At 34.1% G+C, this 5,607-nt stretch overlaps 1 protein-coding gene across 4 annotated transcripts in view; it reads left to right on the forward strand.

The window, feature by feature from the left end:
* The first annotated feature begins 3,353 nt into the window (after window positions 1-3,353).
* Window positions 3,354-5,607, forward strand: part of LOC106877599 (probable G-protein coupled receptor CG31760) — a 1,064,573-nt gene continuing 1,062,319 nt past the window's right edge. For 3 of the 4 annotated variants that reach the window (XM_052970508.1, XM_052970506.1, XM_052970507.1), the window contains exon 1: window positions 3,355-5,205. The gene's annotated coding sequence lies outside the window, so the exon portion shown is untranslated. Of the gene's footprint in view, window positions 5,206-5,607 lie in introns of all 4 variants that reach the window. The other variant, XM_052970509.1, reaches the window with a different exon arrangement.

Below are 5,607 nucleotides of genomic sequence, written 5' to 3' on the forward strand. Positions count from 1 at the left end.
ATATATATATACATCTGTGTGCGTGTGAGTATGTTTGTGTGTCTGTGTTTGTCACCCCAGCATCACTTGTCAACTGATATTGGTGTTCTTACCGCCCCCCCGTAACTTAGTGGTTCGACTAAAGGCGGTGCTCCAGCATGGCCACAGTCAATTGATTGAAAAAATGAAAGAATAAAGGAAGATATATATATATATATATACATGTGTGTGTGTGTGTGTGTGTGTGTGTGTGTGTGTGTGTCGGTGAGTTGTCTGAATGTATGCATGCAATTCTATGTCACAGGTTGTCACTAGATATTCATAAACCTGACTAAGCACTTCATAATTCGCCTAATATATATTTATTCATAGAAAATGATCACAGTTGATGTCCAGCATTCATTTGAGAAAAAGGAACGCGCATAGTTATCTCGTAAAAAGTAAAAACCTACATAAAGAAAATAGGGAAATATATAATGCATGGTAAACTCTCAGGAAATTTCGATGTGTCTGTGGTTCTAAAATTACTTTCTAACTCTGTTGTATATAAATAGCCTACACATATAAAATTGTATATAAATCACTTGAATCACAACAACATAAAATATCAAGTCAGAAAAAGGAATCTTTATATATAATATGTTTGTGCCCGCATATTTGTGTGTGCAGGCATGAGTATATGTTCGTGTATATGTGTGTGCGCGCGCACTTATTGTTTATTTTGATGTTGCTGTAATTCAGATAAAGAAGAAAAACAGCGAAAGTGTATAGATTTTGATAGACTGTTGATGCCTTCAGACGTGAAACAGCTTAAACTGTAACCGTGCAGGGGATGTACATGCATAGAAATGTATGTTGTTTATTGCGTTCAATCGAATTATTTTGATTTCTAGAAAATCCTAAGAAAGCAGAGTCGAAAACACTTGTCGTTGCTCAACCAAACTCGCTTGAAATTACGAGTCGATTTGAAGTAGTAACGGAAGTGTGTACATTTTCATAATTACCTAAAGTTAGCGTTGAGAAGTACTGTTCTCATAGGCAGAGGCATCAACATAATAAATGTCAAACAGAGAGAGTGAGAAAGAGGGAGAGGTGTTAGAGTTAGGAAGTCAACTATAGAGTCTGTGTTCTTCCGTGCGGTAGATTATCCATGATATACGGTCTCATATGGGAAATAGTCTACCAAAAAGAGTTAATCAGAGAAATAGGGAGAGAAAGAGAGAGAGACAAACAGAGAGGGATAAAGAAAGAACAAGACAATGGATAAAAGAACATGAATGTGTGTGTGTGTGTGTGTGTGTGTGTGTGTGTGTGTGCGTATACAGAGAGAGAGGGGGAGAGAGTAAGAGCGACAGAGGGGAGAAAGAGAGAGAGATACATACATATTAGAGAATGTATATAGATATGTAATGACTGAGTGATTGATTGCTTGATCGATCGATCGATAAATATTCACTGTGAGACGAATTTGTATACATATGTATATATATATATATATATCGAGTGATAAATATCTTTGTATTTAGATATTACGCGCTATCTTGTTATTACACACAAGCACACACAAGCACATACACACACATCAAACACTCAGACACATACACACACACTCACATGTACATTCATAATACGTACGCTTCGGAAATGCAAGAAAAGAAAACAACAACATTGCAATGCTAAAGTTCTTTCTGTTATCAACTTCTCACTTCACGTAAACGAATCGATCCTCCATCGTTTACAAATAGCTTAAGATTATATTTGTTCAACTCCTTTTGGTTTTTCCTTCAGAGTTATTATATGTTCCCTGTTCTGAGATTCTTTACTCCTTTTCTTCTTGAAGTAACCCCCCACCTATTTTTCTACTCTTCCGTCTCTCATGGTGTCCATTAGATTTAAAATTCCCGCCATTTTTAAACGCCAGATTTTGTTAGCTGTTCTGAAGGATTTATTGTACCCAACTCCAGAGTCACCTTTGAACTTCTTTCTATTTGGCTCCATGAAGCATAAACACGAAGCATCAACTCAGTCTGCTATTTACTCTGTTTTCAACATTTGATACTTTCTTATTGGAAACTACAATTATATATTTATTTGTGTATATATGGTGCGTATATGTGTGTGCGCGCGCGTACCTGCATGCGCATGTGTTTTTGCGCGCGTGCGAGTGAGTATACATATGTGCTTACGTGAGTGCGTTTGCCCAGTGTCACACATAGTTATGAATGGGGGATATTGTTGTTTAATTCGAATCCAAAACGTTCTGCTACGTTTATTCTCGACCTGTTTACTGGAAAATTATTACAGGAATAAAACTTTAAAATTTTCAGGACGAGATTACATAGTTCTATCCTTTGCTCGGCGCCTGTACATGCTTTGAACATCCCCCATATAACTATCTCTTAAAATTTTGTCTCAGTAGTTAATTGAATTATGAAGCATTTTGTCTTCTGATGTCTCAAACGGAAGAGAATCAGACAGAATATATTTCAGTGTTAATAATGTTACTTTCGTTTCAGTTGAAATATTACTAAATTGTATCCCGGGGAAATATTTACTAGTTATATACAGAGACAAACATATAATCGATTGAAATCCATTCCTACAAATGTAAGTTATCTCCCAAAGTAAGAAATTATGAATAGGTAAATCTTAGCAGTCAAATTAGATAAATAAAAATCAACGTACACTACTCGTCTCAAAGTCCTTAAAATTATTTTCATCTGTAATATTATTGGACAAATAAAGAAATTAAAGTACTCAATGAAATTTAATATGTGTACTGAGTGTTTGCTAGAACGAGTCTTCATTAAGGCTTCGAATCTTTTAACTCGTTCCACTTGCACTTAAAATACAAATAGAAGAAACAGCGAAGTGGAAACTTTCGCTAAGCTTATCGATTAAACAATTATATTATTAACATTATGCAAATGTAATTAATATGATACAAATGGGAGTGTTGAGGAGTAAAATGCTTTTACAATATCTAGCTTAGTACTTAACGTTTCTGCGTTCAATCTCTGCCAGCAGTCATCCGTTGTTCTTTTTCCTTCCGTGATTGGAGGGTGATGGATTTGTTATCGCTAATAAACAGGTGTCGTTGTATTCTACCAATTAGCTTTCCTTAAAAAGACGTTTCTGGTGCGAAGTTGAAAATAATTATTATGATTAAATTACTAGTAGCAGACATCAAATCTGCTGCAACTAATGAATGTGACAAGCACACGTAGATGCTACGTCGAACGATAGGACAGTCTTACTGATTCCAGCAGCCTCTTACTACTGAATCAACTGCTATAACTGTACTATTGCTGCTGCCACTCATACCACTGACATTATCACTACCACTACCAACGCCGCTGCAGCGGCTGCTGCTGCTGATGATTTTTTCTTCCAATTTAACTGCTAGACTGCAGCTGATAGCAAAGCGTATGCTCTTCCCAGCTGGTTCTCGCACAACTGTTTCCTCAACTCAACAACCACTTCGCTTCCTTCTAAATGTTCTTCTTTTTCTATTTTTTATCCTTCTATACCTCGGTCTATCATCGGTCTCAGTTTCAAAACCTGGTTGTTAACTGTCTGTTGTCAGAAATTACCTACATATCTTCTCTAATGTAAAACAAAACGAAGTACAAAAGTATAACAATATCAATATTAATAATAACAACAGTATCAATACTAATGCACAACTGGAAATAACTTCTATAATATTTATTTTACATTAAAATCGGATTCTGGAATTCTGGAATGGTTTTAAAAATCGACTGAGAATGGAAAAAGACAAAGCAAGCATAAACCCAAAATATTAGATACATACACACACACACGCACATATATATATACATATATATATGTTATGATTATATTTCTATGTATATTCTGGCTAAATACACTTGTTACAGAAATGTCACAACTTTTGTTCATGTTGTTTAACTGGCTGTATGGGACGAAAAGAGAAATATCACATATGAAATTCAAATTATTGAATTACAAGAAAATTCCAGAATTAAAGTAAAGAAGAAAAACTAATACATTATTTGCTTATTTATTATATTACTTTGAGGAAAGAACATGTTACACGAATACAGGCATTAATATTACCTTTAAACGCTGTCGTTGCATGGCAGATATGTTTTTATAGTGGTACCTATGCAAAGTTTATGCAAATTATAGAAATTTATAGAAAATCCTCCTTGGGTGGTTGTATGAATGACTGTGTATTTAGTTATCCCTTTAATACTATTATACTTTTAACACGTGCCCATGGTGTCTTCCAACAGAATTACCCTACAAGGATCCAGGCAAAAACCAAAAGCAAGTTGTTTTTGTTTATGATTTAATTCTTAATTTTACAACTGCTGTGTATATATATATCACCTTCCCGAGCGTCGAACTAATACACCTGCTTGTTGTTTATACACCTGTCTTCGTCTTTTGTTTTTCTGTAAATTTCAACTATATGCATACATTGTATATATATATATGTATGAAGAACTGTTTATGGTTGTGTATGGTTATGTGGAGACATAAAACAAGTTGTCTTTCATAAAACAAAACGAAATTAATTGTTTTTGTTTGTTTTAAGTATGAGAAAAATTGAGTATAGAAAAATACTGGGAATAAGAAAAGGTGGTTACTAGTAACTCACTCGTTTTGAACTGTACTTTCAACAAAAATAATAATAAATGCAGAAGTTGCATCCCAAGACAAGACTGTAAAACTTCACTTATATATATACAATACACACACACACCCACCCACACATATAACATATATATATATATATATATATATATATATATATATATATATATATATATATATACATATATATATATATATACAGACACACACATATGTTTGTGTATGAAGATGTTGCAAGATATCAGTGCCAAATGTAAATAGTTAACCAGTGCACAAAGTACAAGCAACATATATGTGTATGCGTGTGTGTATGTGTGTGTGTGTACATACATACATACACGGAATTAAGACGCATATAAGTAGAAAATATAGAAATACATAATTTTACACACAGGCATATATAATGCCAAATATATGTATGTTATTTTAGTTTAACGTTCAATTAAGAATGTCAGTGTGCAGCATTCGGTGACGTTATACTGCCGGTACATCCACGGAGTTTCTATCTAACATCAGAGTTCTGAAAATCTACACGTGAAATCTTCTATTGGAAACATCAGTTAATGAGCATTCGTCGATATCAAGGTAATTATATCTATTCATATTTGCGCTTATACTTTGTAAGAAGAAAAAATATCGGTTTCTCTTATGTTAAATTATCGATATTCAGTGTATCCAGCATGTTTACTGGGAGTTATTTTCTCTTTTAAGTATTCTGATTTCTTTTTATATTCAAATCAGTTCAGAGATGGTTGGGGACCTACTTTTTATTCTTCTCAGCTATTGATTTCTAAGTAAGTTTTTTTCAGATTATTTAGTAATGTCACCAGACACATACGCACGCCACATTATATGTTTCTGTACGTACGTTTGCGTGTGTTTGTCTACGTGTACGTATGTGCGTGTGTGTGTGTGTATGTGTGTGTGTGTGTGTTTGTGTGTGTGTGTGTGTGTGTATGTGTGTGTGTGTTTGTGTGTGTGTGTGTG

Source organism: Octopus bimaculoides, chromosome 9, assembly GCF_001194135.2.
Source record: "Octopus bimaculoides isolate UCB-OBI-ISO-001 chromosome 9, ASM119413v2, whole genome shotgun sequence".
NCBI classification, from domain to species: Eukaryota; Metazoa; Mollusca; class Cephalopoda; order Octopoda; family Octopodidae; genus Octopus; species Octopus bimaculoides.